The 19,934-nt window shown below is 34.7% G+C and overlaps 1 long non-coding RNA gene across 1 annotated transcript in view; it reads left to right on the top strand.

The window, feature by feature from the left end:
• The first annotated feature begins 5,914 nt into the window (after positions 1–5,914).
• The window catches only part of LOC127834558 (uncharacterized), a 46,081-nt gene continuing 32,061 nt past the window's right edge, over positions 5,915–19,934 (top strand). The window contains exon 1 of the long non-coding RNA XR_008027992.1: positions 5,915–6,048. This is a non-coding gene — a long non-coding RNA (uncharacterized LOC127834558). The remainder of the gene's footprint in view (positions 6,049–19,934) is intronic.

The raw sequence follows: 19,934 nt of genomic DNA, 5'->3' as shown, positions 1-19,934 counted from the left end.
AGCCGACTTCGAAATTAACCCAGCACCCGATTCAATACTCATGACACCAACTGGAAAATCATGCGACACATCGCTGAAACAAAAGCTCGCCAATTTAATAGCATCAACCCCAAAAACACCAACGTCTAAAAAAAGAAGCCGGAACACCAACAATTCATTCACTTCTTGTAAACAAATAAAGTTTGACAACAATTTAAGTTCAATTGCAGAAGACGTTCTCGAAGAAGAAAACCATTTAAATATAAGCAGCGATGATTCATTTACCAGTGAACAGACGTGTTTTAATCAAATGATCATTGATGACGCGGAAGACGATAATGTAGAAATTGCAAATATATCTACAATAGATTTAGAGCTAGTTAAAAATCCATCCGGGTGGCTGAACGACCCAATAATAAACAAATGTCAGCAAATGCTAAAAGAACAATTCGCGCTTGACAGTGGGATGCAGAACACACTTCTTGCTCCGTACTTTAATCATGATTTAGGTACCTGGGATATAAATAAACGTTTAACGAAACAAAATCCCCCGTCCGCCCAAATACATTACAACGCCAGTAATCACTGGGTATTATCATACCAATCACAGAAAGATCGACATGTTATTGTGGTGGACAGTTTAAAATCTCCAAGAACTCTAAACAGTAGTATTTCAATTCAAATCGCTCAAATCTATGAAAATGGAGAGCGCAGTGTACAAGTACAAATACCCGACGTACAACGTCAACCTAATTACACAGATTGTGGTGTTTTTGCTATTGCCAATCTTACTGAGGTGTTACACAACAATTATGATGTAGATTTTTCAATTATCAGATATGATATACCAAGAATGAGAGCACATTTATTAGAATGTATTACTAAACAACAGTTTACAACATTTCCAAAAATAGAAAAAATGCCAAAAATGCCGTGTAAAGTAGCAAAAAGTTGTTCTATTAAGATTTTTTGCGCTTGTAAGTTGCCTGATATAGTTGGCGATATGGTGGAATGTGACAATAAAAGATGCAAAATGAATAGATGGTTTCACAAAAGATGTGTTGGGTACACAATGACAAACCAAGATGAAAAATGGTTGTGTCCATACTGCACATGGTAATTTGAGATGAACAAGCACTGAGATAAAGGTATGTGATTATGGTACAACAATTATATCTTAATGTTTATAAATATGATATCTATTTAGATATAATGTAATGATATCCTCCAGTACAGTTACTTTTATGGTGTCATTTCCATTATAACAAATTAATCTATCTCGTCCAATAAAATGCAATTTATGCCTTCGACATCCAGCCCCGGAAAAAGGGGGGGGGATAACTTCCTATATACGGGTATATAGGGATGTGCCGAAAATACGGGGTGAGTTTTTCGACTAAAATTACTGATATGGGTATGGTTTTGAGAATCTAAGTATAGATATGTGTATTGAAATCCGAACTTTGCTTGTATTTAAATGCATATATATTTGAAAGTATTTTAAGTATCAAAATGGGTTTGATAAATTTCATACTGGATTTACAAATAGACAGATAATTCAATAAGTATACTGGACAAATCGTCATTGATTGCATTGGACTCCGAATATACAACGAAAAAAAGTCTAAAGGTATATTTACAATGATATGCACAACCATTTTTGTACTTCAGTCACTTTTTCGCAATTTAATTTAAACCACACCATTATTGATAACGTTTGTTTCGAACGCTAACCATTCTGACCATTTTTTTACAAACCCGCGATCACGTAGAAGCGAGTTATTTTATGCCTATGGAAGTTTTCTAGTATGCATGACAAACACAAGATCCAAATGCGTTTTGGGCTCGTTCGAATTTTTAACAAATATTTTACTGTTAACTAAAATGCCACGTCCGACTTGTCATTAAAATCCAGAGAGTCAAACGAAATGCACATCCACATTATGCTCTCTTTCAATTTATCTTACATTTTTTTAACCACATACACATGTCTGCTCTTTTTTTAATCTTATCGAAGTTTACAATAATGCATGACAAACAAACAATCCTAAATACGTTTTGCATTTGATGATGCTTTGAATAAATAATTAACTGTTAAAAACAAACCACGTTCATATGTCGTCGCTAATTCTATCGAAAATGCGTTTAAACTATGTGTCGTATTCTGAGAAAACTGGGCATAATGCATGTGCGTACAGTGTCGTCCCAGATTAGCCTGTGCAGTTCGCACAGGCTTATGAGGGACGACACTTTCCGCCTTAATGGTATCTTTGCTAAGAAGAGACTTCATTTAAACGAAAAATGTCATAACAGCGAAGAGTGTCGACCCTGTTTAGCCTGTGTGGACTGTATGTTAAATATTTTGAGGTTAAACTAGTTTTTTTCGTCACTGAAATGACCACACACGATATACGTCACAAATCTCCTAATTTAAATGTAAAGCTACAAGGCAATGCAAAATTAATAAAACATTATCTTATGAAAATGAATGAAGATGTTTCGATTAAAGATTTATAAATTTACGGAAAAAGATTTTATGTTAGTCAATTGTGTTTTGCTATGAGCAGGGATGTGCGAATAACTGTAAACTTTTGCTGAGCAAGTCATTCATGCTATAATACAGAATTGCAGTTTACCTACATATTTTTCAAAAGGTCAGATAGCTTAATTGGTAGAGCAACCCAGGCCGGTATCATTAGATGGCTCATGGGTGGGTTCGGGTTCGAATCCCGATCTGAACTTCGTAGGTAAACTTGTGGTTGCAAGGCTGGAAACGGATAGTGTGACAATTTGTTTTCGGCGGGGTTTTGGGCTAACCGTTCAGTTCATCAGTTCGTCTAGTCACATGAAACCGTTTAATATGGCCTGTTTGTTGTTTAATTGCTGATTAACATATTTGACACAAATCGTGCAGTCCCGCTTTAACTCCTTATTTATGTTGGCTATATTGCACTTTACCGGTACGCTGCCATCATGGATTCCGAAATTTGCGCAACTTAACACTAATTATAAGGGCTTGGGTTATAGTGCGTACCGGTAAAGTGCAATTGCCCCGGACTGTTTAGTTGCTCTTATCCGCAGATGGTATTCGAACCATATATACTTCAGATGAGTGCAGACATAAGGTGATTTTATCTATTTTACAAACAGCAGCTTTTGTGCGATTTTAAAACAAAAAAGTTACTTAGTTACAAGGACTGTTATGTTGCTCTTATCTGCAGTTGGTTTTCGATCCATAAATGTTTCTTCCCGATTTGTGCAAAATAAGGGTTTATATGAACTACACGGTCGGCAAATTATCACCATTTTACAAACGGAAGCTTTTGTGGGCTTTTCAAACATTGCCTCGTGTGACCTTTTAAACTGCAAATATATCGTTCTAAATCATAAAACAATTTCAATGAAATGTACATGTAATTCTTTGGAAACGTTTTTCTAAGCAAGTTAATCATGCTATTCAACAGCATTGCAGTTTACCCATATATTTTTCAAAAGGTCAGAATAGCTTAATTGGTAGAGCAACCCAGGCCGGAATCATATCTTATTTAGATGGCTAATGGGTGGTTTCGGGTTCGAATCCCGATCTGACCTTCGTAGGTAAATTGTGGTTGCAAGGATGGCAACGAATAGGATGACAATCTGTTTTGGGCGGGGTTTTTGGGCTAACAGTTCAGTTCATTAGGTCACATGAAACCCTTTAATATGGCCCGTTTGTTGTTGAATTGCTGATTAAAGTAATAATTGAAAGTTCATTTCCTTACTTTTTAATAAAAGTCTTTACGAACTCCAGGTTCTTCTGCTAGAAGTGCCTTTAATGATTTAATTCAAATATTTTCTGTATATAAGTTGTGAGTTAGTTTCTTCACGGTGCGTATATTGTATATTGTCATCTAGATTTGCGTGTGTAAAAAAAAACCGTTAAAACAGGCCGACTTTGTCCGCGATTTACAGGCCGACTACGACCCTGCCATACAATATTTTGATATGGTTAGAATCTGTAGAGGATCTTCTTTACAACGGTACCATTACAATTAATATCGGACGAATAATAATGCATTTATAACCATTTATATCGGTTCCTGGTTTTCTTTACGGCATTAGCGTGTGTAAAAAAAAACGTTAAAACAGGCCGACTTTGTCCGCGATTTACAGGCCGACTACGACCCTGCCATAAAATATTTTGATATGGTTAGAATCTGTAGAGGATCTTTTTTACAACGGTACCATTATAATTAATATCGGACGAATAATAATGCATTTATAACCATTTATATCGGTTCCGGGTTTTCTTTACGGCATTTGCGTGTGTAAAAAAACCGTTAAAACAGGCCGACTTTGTCCGCGATTTACAGGCCGACTACGACCCTGCCATACAATATTTTGATATGGTTAGAATCTGTAGAGGATCTTCTTTACAACGGTACCATTATAATTAATATCGGACGAATAATAATGAAGTTATAACCATTTATATCGGTTCCGGGTTTTCTTCTCGGCATTTGCGTGTGTAAAAAAAAACGTTAAAACAGGCCGACTTTGTCCGCGATTTACAGGCCGACTACGATCCTGCCATAAAATATTTTCATATGGTTAGAAAATGTAGAGGATCTTCTTTACAACGGTACCATTATAATTAATATCGGACGAATAATAATGCATTTATAACCATTTATATCGGTTCCGGGTTTTCTTTACGGCATTTGCGTGTGTAAAAAAACCGTTAAAACAGGCCGACTTTGTCCGCGATTTACAGGCCGACTACGACCCTGCCATACAATATTTTGATATGGTTAGAATCTGTAGAGGATCTTCTTTACAACGGTACCATTATAATTAATATCGGACGAATAATAATGCATTTATAACCATTTATATCGGTTCCGGGTTTTCTTCTCGGCATTTGCGTGTGTAAAAAAAACCGTTAAAACAGGCCGACTTTGTCCGCGATTTACAGGCCGACTACGACCCTGCCATACAATATTTTGATATGGTTAGAATCTGTAGAGGATCTTCTTTACAACGGTACCATTATAATTAATATCGGACGAATAATAATGAAGTCATAACCATTTATATCGGTTCCGGGTTTTCTTCTCGGCATTTGCGTGTGTAAAAAAAAACGTTAAAACAGGCCGACTTTGTCCGCGATTTACAGGCCGACTACGACCCTGCCATAAAATATTTTGATATGGTTAGAATTTGTAGAGGATCTTCTTTACAACGGTACCATTATAATTAATATCGGACGAATAATAATGAAGTTATAACCATTTATATCGGTTCCGGGTTTTCTTTTCGGCATTTGCGTGTGTAAAAAAAAACGTTAAAACAGGCCGACTTTGTCCGCGATTTACAGGCCGACTACGACCCTGCCATAAAATATTTTGATATGGTTAGAATCTGTAGAGGATCTTCTTTACAACGGTACCATTATAATTAATATCGGACGAATAATAATGAAGTTATAACCATTTATATCGGATCCGGGTTTTCTTTTCGGCATTTGCGTGTGTAAAAAAAAACGTTAAAACAGGCCGACTTTGTCCGCGATTTACAGGCCGACTACGACCCTGCCATAAAATATTTTGATATGGTTAGAATCTGTAGAGGATCTTCTTTACAACGGTACCATTATAATTAATATCGGACGAATAATAATGAAGTTATAACCATTTATATCGGATCCGGGTTTTCTTTTCGGCATTTGCGTGTGTAAAAAAAACGTTAAAACAGGCCGACTTTGTCCGCGATTTACAGGCCGACTACGACCCTGCCATAAAATATTTTGATATGGTTAGAATCTGTAGAGGATCTTCTTTACAACGGTACCATTATAATTAATATCGGACGAATAATAATGAAGTTATAACCATTTATATCGGATCCGGGTTTTACCATAAAGATTTCCGGATAGTTCCGGGTTTTATACCTCGCCTACCTAAATGGCGGACGTTTTGGAAAGAGAAACAAAACAATTTAATATCTTTAAAAAGATATACGGCGTTGATGTTGTAATGTTTGCGACCAGTGAAAGGAGATGGAATGGAGCGACCATGTATTTTAATGAAGGTAGTGAGTGATAATAAGATGATATACTTACTGTAATGAAGAACAAGAAGATGTGAAATTGTTAGTTTACGTTCTTTTGTCGCCTTACCCAACTAAAGCCCGCCTAAAGGCAGAGCGTTGCTGTATTAGAAAATTAATATTGGCCAATGAGAGCGCAAGCTTTGTATGAGCGTCAGCAGTAGGCAGGCAATACCTGCAGTTAAATCATGCAGACGACTTGTGACGTACATGTAAAGGGTGCTGGAGGTTTCGGTAAATGACAAGTTCGGTAAATTGATTTATAGAGTAAAAGCCGTGGAGGTTTCGGTAAATTGATTTTATAGAAGAAGTATACCTACAACGAGGTGTTAATGAAACCTATTATCGGCTTACAATAACATTGGGGGCATTTATTTGCAAACTGTGGATTACTTTTGAGTTGAGTAATTAATGCTATGCCTAAGGTAAAGAATTAAGGGAAATGAATTAGCTACCTCTGAAAATCGAATTCTGTTAGGAAATTTCTAGTTAATTTTACGATTTAAATAACGCAATACTGTTGTTTGTTTTTTAAATTGGTGCTTTTATTTAAATAACATAATAGTAACATAATAGTAATAAGAAATAATGATTTATGGCGGAATCAATGTAAGCTCTTCAATTAAGTTTAATGCTATTTTAAAAAGTTTCTTATGATTTAATAAAAATGATTTCATGTTGAATTTTATATTTATTTATATGTTTTATTATTTCTTTCTGATTGAGAAAAACACAAGAAAAAACAATATATAAAATGTAATACATGTACTTAATTAATAAAAAGTAATATAATGATACGCGTTATGTTTTATAATTATGTTAAGTGCGCGTGTCATTGAACGTTGAGTTAAGCGAAGAGATACACATAATTGAAAACTGATAAAAATGACATCTAACACAACGTCAGCCAAATGAATACACTGTGTAATAGCAAGCTGCCGTGATGATCATTATATTATCAAATTAATACACCTGGCTACTGTACTGGAACAATGGGTTTTACGGCCAAAATAACTGATATCATTTTTTGCCTAAACAAATCGGTTTAATAAAAAAAATAATAACTGATTTACTTTGTAATCCGTTTTATGTACCATATATTATAAATAAGCAACAACTAAACCTTGGATACAATATATATATTTGAATATTTCGTGTCATTTAAAAAAAAATGAGGGAGTAATCACATATTTATTAGATACATTTTTGACGCACTACAATATTAATAAGACACTTTATTATCATTCAGATTTTCTAATACAAATGAGATACATGTACGACACTGTTCAATTTAATGTTACATTTCAACCATATCAGTCGTTCATCGTTCAAGACTCGTCGTCGTCGAGCATGTGGTGGACCGCTGTGGATGGTCCAAGGGCATTGATGAGGCTGATGATCCTCAGAAGTTCAGTGGTTGTCAGCTTCTCCTCTTCGTAGTCATCCCATGCTTGATGTAGTCTGCCGTGTATCGTAACATACTTCTTCCGTCTGATCTTCGTGAGAAGGTGCTGGCTCACCAGCCGTATATGTAGATCAACTGTCTCAGATTCCTCTCTGAGAAGGTTGGCCAACTTGTAAAGACCAAGGTTGGCTGAACACGCTCGTGCGTTGATGCGTCTATGCCATCCTGTGGAGGCCACCTCTTGTAAGAGCCACATTATTATATTTTTTTTAACTAATACTCTTTAATTAAGGTTTTTATCAACTAATTGTTTAAAAACATATATAAATTACAAAACGATCATGACCTTAACATATAATTTACCTCCATCGATTAGAATATTAATAGGTTGCAAGCCTGGATAATTAATAATAACACTTTGCAAACATCGTACATTTAAACAGATAATTTAAATAGTGCCAAACAACTCAATTAATGTAAATCAAAATTAATCCACAGTTTGCAAATAAATGCCCCTAATGTTATTGTAAGCCGATAATAGGTGTCATTAACACCTCGTTGTAGGTATACCTCCTCTATAAAATCAATTTACCGAAACCTCCACGGCTTTTACTCTATAAATCAATTTACCGAACTTGTCATTTACCGAAACCTCCATAACCCCATGTAAATGCCACAGAAATCTTAGCCAGTTACTTAGAAGACTGATGATGGCAACCGGCCGTAATCCTCGTGGACAATGTGAATTTCATGCATAATTCAGTCATAACATTTATTCGACTTGTTAAGTGTTTAAACAAATTTTCATTGAATTCATAACGCAACTGTTAATATTTGTTGAAATCTCAAATGGGAATAATTTAATTTGCAATCCGAAACCCATTCCCGTAAGTCAATGTTAACGCGTTTTTAATCGATACACACTTCATTGGAAACACACTTAATCCGAAACACACTTCTAAATGTAAATGTTACCACAACGTTGAAATATTCTTGCTTCAAACTAGCAGTGCAAATTTATTTTGCGTTGAATCTTTTTCTCCATTTAAAAGAGCGCAAAAATTATGCAGCATTTACAATGTCGCATCATTTGCATATAAAGCGTGCGTGTATTGAGCGTTTTAACAAGCACACAACACGTCAGGGGATTGACGCTAGTTCAGAGGCAATATTTCATCAAATCTATAAATAGTCACTTACAATTTATTTGATACTATAGAAAAATGGCACGGTTTGTGTTGAAGAAATAATTGAGAGCTTTTATTGTAAATATTTACCAAAGTGATTTATAAAAACGGAATAAAGAGGATTTTTATCGGGTAATATATAAATCCCTCCCAGTTATAGTCATAATTGATTGCTCGGGAGTAACACGTAGACATAAATAGAAACTTGAAAAGTACTAATTATACAGTAATAGAGTCGGGTTGAAACGGATGTATTGGGGAATCGTTCGAGTCGGGATTTTAATATCTATGCGGGAAAGTTTTTAAACAATTAAACAATATATATTTTTAAATGACTTGGGGATTTTCTTGAAGAGTCACAGGGCACCAAATGACGTATTTTGACGCTGTTTTTCTTTGAGTTATAACGCACCATAGAATGTCAATTGACACGTTAATTAAAAAAAAAATCAACGTCTAGAGGGGACACCCCTCCCGAACCACCCCTATCAGCCCCGGGGCGCCTGACAAAAATCCTTTGGAAAGAACTGAAATCTATGCAAAATATTATTCATCAGACCGTCCATATCACCGCATATTTATTCATCATTATAGGTTTGCTTATAATGGACGTAAAAAATAAATTAAATCAGCAACAAATGCTGTATCCTAAAACAACAATCCGAAAAATGTATGTGTTTTGCACATGAAATAAAATGTGCAGATCGTTTGAATGCCGAAAAATGAAAAACATTTACCGTAAAACAAATACGTAAGCAATATATAATTTGGTTAACATATTTCTTTACAATATGCTATTGAGCTGCTTAACTTTGCTCATCGATCACTTAGAATATTTCATGATCTAGGGGACATGTGAAACGTTTCATTTACTTGTAATAATTTCGGAAAGTAGCGACGATTTACTGTCAGTTATCGTTTATGTTCGTGCCATCAGCTATTTAATCAGAAATAAATAAAATACTGGGCAAAATCGGTACCAAATGCAAAGACGATGAAGCTTTAACAAATTTATAAATTTCATTCTCAACTTATCCCGATTTCAAATGAATTTCCCCTACACCCCACCCCCCACCGCCCCATTTCAAATAAATATCTATTATCGTATTTTCATTCATCTCAAAATCGAGCCTGGTCGGATGAAATCCGCATTTCCGGAATAATCTGGAAAATGGACACCCCTGCATGAGGATGAATGCATACATATGAATAACCTGACAAGTTATACCACGCGCCGGATATATCAGGGTCGCTATCTTTGGACCCCTTCAACAGCGATATATTGGAGTTGCAGTGTATTTAAAGTTTTGATGAAATATTCACACTGAACATGTGTAAATCACCAGCATGATGTGTGCCTGTTTATACAATAATCAACACACCCATGCTTTCCCTTAAAATGACGCAACATTGTACATGCTGCATAATTTTTGCGTATTTTTTTTTCAGACAGAGGATCAACAGGAAATAAATAAGCACTGTTTACTAATATTTTCTACTTCGTACTTCCTACAGTCAATTGCTGACTATTACAGGAAGGCCTATTATAGGCAGATGTGGCCATTGTCGAGTTCGTTTCCTGGGAAGAACCAGTACTTGGTGTCTGTGGAGGAGATAATGAGATTGCTCCCCGAGTAGGGAGCGAACCCACGAACTCCCGATCGCTAGGCGGACACCTCATCCACTACACCACCGCGACCTTATTTGTAGTTCTGGCTTCCATAACTTTAAATGTCGCTTTTTATGATTTTTGACTGGCGCGCCTTTATAGTTTTGGTTTAACCCCATTAGGAAAGTCAACCAGAAATTCCCGAAAAGTTGACAGTTAACAAAGACCGGTCCAAAACAGCTTTTAAATGCAGTTGTTGGCCCAAATCAACCACTTGATTGGAAAGATTGACATTTTTCTCATTTTACTGATATATTCTTTCACAAAATACTATCTTAAACATTTAAAATGTATCTATTCTGCTCTTACATATCGAGAAAAACGGAGATCTGACAGACTTTCTTGAAATGCGAATCTCCCGAGATTTCACGGTTATATGACGTCATTTCCATTTTTAGTAACAAACCATGTGCTCAGGTGTTTTCAAATTCAGAATGACATTTCCCGGTATTTTAATTATTCTGGCTTATTTTGTAAACAAATTGTAGTGTCAATACAAAGTCAAAGTAAATATTATATAAAACTACCTGATTCACAATGAAATCAGTCTTATAATCCACCAGACGTAAGTTGTTAATCACAAATAATAGGTTTCAGAAAACGAAAGTATTGTTTACAATTTCAGCATTAAATGTCAAGGTTTATTCGAAAGTATCCAAATGAAAACTCGTCACGTGACAAAGCGACAATGGCGTCAAAATTGTGAATTTCAGACTGATGAGAGTTATTGTCATCTATTGTAAGATGCATTTGAAACATTTGAACCTTAAAATATTCCTCGATGCAGTAATTTATATTCATTCACCAATATATGTAGAAATGTATCCAAGAAAATGAGCTTTCTTTGATTTATAGCATGACATAAATATGTTACGACTCTGGTTGACTTTCGATACGGGGTTAGCTTCAGCGTACAGGTCTGTCAATACTATATAAACTGTACGCTGAAGTTTCTTTAGCTATGAAATTGTATGTTGTATTGTCAATTGTAATGACTAGGTTTTCATAATTGAACAAGTAAACTGTAATACATTTGTTTCAATAGAAAAAGAAAACATATCGCCACTGAAAAACTATGAACATATTGTTGGAATGAAATAGAAGATAATGTGTTATAAATATAATGTGTACAGATGTTAGTAGAATGTAAACATAAAAGACTCAATATTGCAAGCATCATATTGATATAAAGTTATTGCAGAAAAACAGAACTTTATATTAAAAATGAACAAAACAAAGTACAAAGAAACATATTTACACTAATAAATGCAAATATGGATTACAATAAATCAAAGACAGATATAGTTCCAACACCTATATATTTCCTTAGTATCGCGGGTAGTTCTTCTTGAATGCTCTGAGCTTTTATAAGTACCGGTACATACGTACAGCTCAGAGTTCTTCCTTGTAACCCATTTTTTTATGTAAAAAAAATATGTCTCAAGTATGTCTATAAAATCGAGTTAAATCAACCTAATACATTGTCACAAACACAATACCTGTTATTGCCGATATCAATTTGCGAGTGATTTGTGGAGAAATACTTGAAACAAAAACTTAATACAAAACCCGTTATCAATCGAAAGCCGAAGTTTTGAATTGACGATTCGATCTATCTTACGGATGTTCTGGAGATAGTCCGTATATTACGATTGGTAGATTAGACACGAGATTGATCTCGCCCAGGATTCCGGAGATGGTCTATAGCTTATTTTCGAATTCGGAATTACTTGGAATACTCGGCTTTGTCCATTGCAAAAACAGATACATTTAAAAGAACCGTTGACGTGTTTGAAACTTTGGTTTAATATCAATATTATGCGAGCATTACATATCATGTAAGTTGTTTTTATTTGCTCATAATGGATATATTTACGATCCATTTGTGTTTATTTATGCCAGAAAAAAATTAATGTGGCTACTTTTTAGGATTTAACTGCCGCCCGGATTCTCGGCGGGGTACTTGACATGGAAAATGCCGTAAGCAGTTGCAACTCCCAGCGACCTAGAGGGTCAATTGCTGGGAGTTGGATTATTGAACTAGTATCGCGGGCTACTGCCCCCAAACACCCGCTTTGTCGATAGTGGTAAACAACTGCGTACCAGTAAAATGCAATCTAGCCTGTTTTTGTAGTGTTTAGTGTGGCCGCTACGGCATGTAAACAATAGATTCTTTTAATTGTACAGACATGTGATTAATGCTATACTGCTTCATAAACTAAGGAGAAACGTTTCGATGTAATGTTTAGAGGATGTTTTGTATCATGACAGTTTTTAATTTATTGTAATTTACATGTAATTTACAATATATTTATATTTCAGTTCAAACGATACTGTATGCATCCAATGTTTTAGTCTGGGAACCAGACTACCAATGTTTACGGTGATTTTTGTATTATTAGCCAATGCACAATTCAGGTTTATTCATTTCAGGCATATCATGAATGAAGGTCATCTAAGGTCAAAAGTGACATTAAACAGGTTACAGCTACGCCGAAAAATGAGCGCTACTGATTCTAAAGCTTGAGTTTACATATTATACAGTGGTAAATAATTTTTTGTTGAATAGATCAAAAACATTATTGCTTAAGGTAGCGCACCTCTAATGGGCACATATCCAAATATAATCTAATTAATTATTTTCTTAATCAGCATCATTTCACTGAACTACATGCAAATTTGTAGGTAGGCTTTCCATGCTTTTAAAAAAATATACCAATTTTTTCAAAACCACCCCCACGCTCCGCTTTTGTCCAGTTTATTTTCACCCCTGGGGTATATAAAAGTTCCATAATTCATTCAAATTTCCAAATATGGGCATGCAGTTGGTGTGTACAGATGCTGTAAAGGTGTTTAAAGTTTAAACAATATGAAATAAATATTCTTTTACAGACATTTATTTTTTACAAATTTTTATCTTTGGAAGAGCGCCATGAAATGTAAGTGATTTCAGCCAAGTAAAAATTGGGTCGGTTAAAAACAAAGTGTCATAAAATTCAAAATAGTATCATTTAAGTCATATTTTAAACTTAGTTTTTATAGAAACACTATATACAGCAAAAATACCAAGAACTAGACAGATTTACCATTTACTTTTTGAAATAAAAATAAAAAAGCAACATGCATGGTTCGTATTTTCAACAGTAAATCACCCAATTTCGCCATAACGTTGTTTTAATTTTAATAATTGAAGAATGTGCATAAAAATTGCAACATATTTAACAATAAATATAGCTTTTATGCCATATTAAATCAAATTACGTTAGAAAATAAATAAAACGCGTCGCAAAAAAGTATACGTCGTCGGCAGGATTCGAACCTGCGCGGGAATATCCCAAAAGATTTCTAGTCTATCGCCTTAACCACTAGGCTACGGCACCTAATAGTAGGCTCTTCAACCTTCGAAGAAATCGCGGGAAATCATTAGAGGTGCGCTACCTTAAATTGGTTCAAAGTACAATTAAGTTACCATAAACGCATCATTACCAATTGACCCTTTCAATTATTCACTTATTGCAGGTTTTTAATTACCTCCATTGTGTGACGTCATGCGATGATTATCAAGTGTATTGATTGTAAACGAGAACAGAGATCTTGTTAGAAAATGTTTTTGTCAACGATGTAAATGAACAGAACATTATATACGAAAAGGTTTGTACTTACCTATTTGTTACTAATGTATTATTTTCTAATGAATTTTTATATTCAGTTTTTATAAAGCAGCGGTATTATTCATCAGAGAACGTGATCGGAAGACTAAATACTGAAAATCCCACAAAACATTTAACAACTAAATAAGCCTTATTCTTTCTTATAGTAAGACTTTTATAAATGATGTTTAAAAAATAATGAAACATATATTTATTTGATCACAATTATAAGTGGTGTGGATATTGTTGTTGTTTATCAGGGATCGAACGTGTAAGAGATGCATTTAATTAATTGTAAAACAAAGCCCTAAAAAAGCGGAATACAAAACAATTGTTAAATTCTATCATTTTCTTTTCCATTTAATGGGTTTTTGTTTCGTTTACATTGAATGACAATATTGATAAATTTTAGCATACATAAAGAACTCTGCATATTATGCAAATTGAACTGTCTTTGCATGTATATTGAAATCTCTTTACTAATGATAAGGAGTGAAAAAATCTAGCGTTTAATTATCTATAAATCTATATATTTCATTTATTTAACGCAAATATTGTTTACCCAATTGTGATTGCTTGTTTTCATGATGGTGTTTCGTACACTGCAATAATTAACGTACTTGAAATCTATACATGTAATAGCGGAGTTTACATTTGCCGTTACCCGTTTAATACCTCAAATAGTAGCAGTTAAATTGCACAATATTTTAAATTTATTTAAAGTTATTAAACACTGTATTATTGTGATTAAATATTTATACACTAGTTCCTGTAAATCCATTTCGGATAATGTCTTCATTTTTTAATGTTAAAATATTTTATTGTAGCTAATGTTCAGTATTATGGCTTTAAAATTTGGCTAAAATGACTGCTTAATATGCCAAGGGGGATGACATGGGGGTATCATATATTGTGTTTAATTACCAGACACTAGGCTGCAACATGTGGTTTATGCAGGGACCCAACAAGTATTCGTCCCTGGGTTTATGACACCTTGTTTTCTTTGTAATTGTCAACGCAGTATCCGATCATAACGAGATAATCGGGTTGTGATGAACAAAGGTGCAATAAAACACCGGGATAGAAATGCTGCAACAAAGAGTGTCAACATTGGTGTGAACAGGGACCCAGGGATTTCAATAGATTTTAAAAACCAGAAGTCAATGACCCCTGGATTGAAATTTTGAGGAGTCAAATTTAAAAATGCTGGGGTCAATTTCATAGGCCGTTAATTGTGTTTGTGTCTGTATTATTCAGTTATTTTAGATAACAGTATGCTCTAAGAGTAACACAATATCTTTAAAATTTATACTGCTTTATTGAATAACAATACCATGATACATTACACAACATATTTTAATGAATTGGTACATTAAAATCTACTTCCTTATAACACATTTAAGTCTTTTAACACATTTAAGTAATTTAAGATATTTACCGGTAGCACCTTTTCATCACATATTTATCGTCATTATATTATCATCATCCCAATGATAGCTTTTCTAACAAAACACAATCTAAATGCATGGAACATTTAGTATATTTCTTACTGTTTATCCGAATACTATACATGTCCAAAATATGTACACTTAAGAATGCCTTACCTGTAGTAGTTTTACTTTAATAATCCAAATTGTTCTTGTTGTTATCTGGTTTAACAAACCTTATCAAATATTTGTTTAATTCAGTTAATGCTTTCTCCATTATTGAATCACCATTACTTGCAATTTGAATCGCCAGCTTTGAATTGAACGCGGGTTGAATGTTATGTCCGCCATTTACAATGTCGAAGGTCATGATGTAGCAGTTTAGTTCTACTCGAATAATTTATATTTAATCGAGGAAATGTGTTTTCTCAATGTTTATGTGTAGTATAATGACTTGTTAGTATAAAAAATGAACTGTAATTCCAGTTTATATAAGATGGGTGTTACTCGTAATTATCGCTGGATTAACAAACTGACAAAACTCCCTGGACTTTCTAGTGGATCTACGTAATTAATAGACCTTTGATCAATTTTGTTTTTTCTTTAATAACTTTTGCAGACTTTCTTTAACCGTGCTGTCTGCAAAGTCTGCAAAAAAATCTGCAATTATCGGATGGTCAATCAATTATCACGTAATCATTGCTGCTATAGATTACCCAGTTAGTGCGCATGCACTATTTAGACAATAACATGTGTATTGGATGAGACGAGATAAAATAAACAACGCCCGGGGTATTCCCTCGATTATAGACCGAGTTTCAAATACTGAAATATTAATTTGAAATAGGAGCACAGCGGGATTTTTTACCATGGAACTCGAGATGTTAACTGACTGACGCACGGGTCAAATTTTCTGTGCATAAAAATGGCGCACGGCAGGAAAAAGGGTTGCGTCAAAAACGAGTCATTTTTATCCCCCCCCCCCCCCTTCAAAGAAGAGGGGGTATGTTGCTTTGCACATGTCTGTCGGTCTGTCCACCAGGTGGTTTCCGGATGATAACTCAAGAACGCTTTGGCCTAGGATCATGACACTTAATAGGTAGATTGATCATGACTTGCAGATGACCCCTATTGATTATCAGGTCACTAGGTCAAAGGTCAAGGTCACAGTGACCCGAAATAGTAAAATGGTTTCCGGATGATAACTCAAGAACGCTTAGGCCTAGGATCATGAAACTTGATAGGTAGATTGATCATGACTCGCAGATGACCCCTATTGATTTTGAGGTCACTAGGTCAAAGGTCAAGGTCACAGTGACCTGAAATCGTAAAATGGTTTCGGGACGATAACTCAAGAACGCTTATGCCTAGGATCATGAAACTTCATAGGTACATTGATCATGACTCGCAGATAACCCTATTGATTTTCAGGTCAAAGGTCAAGGTCAGGGTGACCCGAAATAGTAAAATGGTTTCCGGATGATTACTCAAGAATGCTTATGTCTAGGATCATGAAACTTGATAGGTAGATTGATCATGACTCGCAGTTGACCCCTATTGATTTTCAGGTCACTATATCAAAGGTCAAGGTCACGGTGATCTGAAATAGTAAAATGGTTTCCAAATGATAACTCAAGAAAGCTAATGGCTACGATCATGAAACTTCATAGGTACATTGATCATGACTCGCAAAAGACCCCTATTGATTGTGAGGTCAAAGGTCAAGGTCGTGGTGACCCAAAATAGTAAAATGGTTTCCGGATGATAACTCAAGAACGCTTATGCCTAGGATCATGAAACTTCATAGGTACATTGATCATGACTCGCAGATGACCCCTATCGATTTTGAGGTCACTAGGTCAAAGGTAAAGTTCACAGTGACAAAAAACATATTCACACAATGGCTGTCACTACAAAAGAGAGCTCATATGGGGGGCATGCATGTTTTACAAACAGCCCTTGTTAATTTGCTCGCGTCAAAACGCAGGATTCTGCGTCTATTGAAATCCCTGGGGACCTATACCATAGGTCCCTGGTGTGAACAATTAAATCAAACAATTACATTAATCAAGAGAATTTATTTTATGTGTAACAAGGTTAGTTTTATAACACTAATACAATATATGAACAATTTATAAAAGAGGAAATATTTTATAAGAGCTATGAATTACAATATAGACCTGTTTTATCATATTTTTGATCGGCAAAACGATGGTGACCAGGTCAAAACTTTTCTGTAAAGACTGCATAATGTGGGAACGTGCCATCACATAATTTCACGTGATCTCTATGACCACGACTCTTAATAACCCACAACTCAACAAGAAACTATAGTCAAGTTACCATTACCAGATCAGTAGCGTAATAAAGTTGTTATGGTGAAAAGCAATAAATGTTTTGAGACTTCCTTTACACCAGTTTCAAAAGGAGTTTGATTAAATATTACCTTTGCTTACTGTTTCAGTGAATAGTCTTATTTTTAAGCGCAGGCAAAATGTATTTGTGATACGTTTTTTAGCCTCAGAATTCATGCATTAACGGATCAGTTGTAGCCATAACGGATCATGTGATCAAAACCATTTAGGAAGGCATCTAACACGCTATTTGAACTGTTGAAACATGAACGGTGTTGTTTACAATGACCAAGTTACATTGCCAGTTATAAATTACATTTGTTTTTTGTTATTGTTTTCTATATGTTATCTTGTATCTACGCTTTAGGCATGACGTTCTTGTGTGCATTATCTGTTAAAAACCCTAAATATTGTAAAACCATTAAATTTCCTGTGGTACGAATTATCATGGATTTCGTTGGTCCGCTGAACCATGAATTCACCAACGATTATTTGTACATTTTTAATCCGAAATCGGTCATTTCCGAATGTCATTTGTACTTTTTAAATCAAGCATGGTATTTAAACTGTATATCAACGATTGTTTTCTTTTACGTGACGTCGCCATATTTACAGTTTGCAGATTTATCACATATGTCAATTAGTGCCAACTTGCAATTTCAGTTAAAAGAGACATAATGGTTTTCACACGTGTATTTTGAGGACCTTATTACTCAATTGTTACTACAAGGGTACCGATTGCGCTGAGAATTGCAAATATTGTCAAATCAACAATGATGCCAATTAGCGAGTGGGGACCCACAAGTGCGCTGCTTTATTGCTCTTATCGACAATTATCGGCAACACTTTCATGCTTCAGTGAATAACCTCAAGTAATGCTGTCAACATTGCGAGTAAATTGATCGCTAACAATATGCAAACACTCGTTTCTGTGACATACATCCACCAAACAGATTACAAATAAATAAATAATGTTGTTGCTATCTAAAAAAAAATTATGCATCGTTGATTATCACAGACATTTCATTAATTCCTTCTTAATGTATAATCTCCATTGTTAATTCGATCGTTTACGACGTTATTTGCCATTTTGCCGAGTCGCAATTTAATTCTGTATAGTCCGCCATGTTGTTCAAATGTCAAATGATGAAAGCGACAGGTCCTCATCGCAACGTTAAATCGTATACGCGATTCGCATTTTGTTAAATTAGTATAGGTCTCAGAACAGGGCTTGAATTTAACTTTTTTTGCTACTAACAAAACATTGCTTTAATAACAACTCGCAAAATCAAAAGTATTCTTGCAAATTTTAGTTTTATATTAAGTTATTTTCCCCAATTTTTGCTGTTTTCATAGAATGATTTAATTTCTGTTTTTTCCTTACTCAACGTTTAACTTTGCTTTATCTTTTTTGTTATTTCCGTCTGTGGGCAAAAAGAAACTAGTTATTTTTTCGCAACTAGTCTGTTTAAATTAAATGAACACTTGTGAAAAGTAGACTGTTTCACGTTCTTTATACCAATACCATCCGCGTATCTGTAATATAAGTATTCCAGTCTACATAGGTAGGGTGTGTAAGGTGTGTGCTTCCGCATACGGGTATTTGGACATTCTATTTATTGACCTACGGTTTATTGTTCATGACGTGGAGCGCATTTAGCAATATTACTTGTGTTTTTTTTCACTATTTCTTTACTCGCAAAAAAATACTAGTGGCTTAAAAGTTAACTCGCAATCGGTATTTTTCACTAGCATTTTGCGAGTGTGCAAGTGTTAATTTCGAGCCCTGCAGTAATTATTTCAATAATTAGATCTAATTATCGTAAAGACGAAAGCGATAAAGAATGAATTTGTTTGTGTTTTTAAATGTAATTATTCGTAAAAATATATGTTTTGATATAACTGAATAATGCATGCAATGCACAATTGCCACGAGAATAATGTCGAGTTTTTCATCAAAAGTCTCCGAAGTAACGATTTTATCGTGGAGGAGTACACATTGCCGACTGAAAAGTGCGCTTGGTATAACATAGCCTCTTGCATTATCGATTGATACATGACACGGGGTTATTCAAGCATGACTAATTCACAGCTTTGGAGCAGTCTACCTATAAATCGAGCACTGTAATAGATTAAATCTGCTCAAATAATATAGTCGATTAGACGTTCACATCTC

Source organism: Dreissena polymorpha, chromosome 6 (genome assembly GCF_020536995.1).
Source record: "Dreissena polymorpha isolate Duluth1 chromosome 6, UMN_Dpol_1.0, whole genome shotgun sequence".
Taxonomy (NCBI): Eukaryota; Metazoa; Mollusca; class Bivalvia; order Myida; family Dreissenidae; genus Dreissena; species Dreissena polymorpha.
The sequence above is the reverse complement of the archived record's forward strand: the minus strand, read 5'-3'. Positions and strand labels throughout refer to the sequence as shown.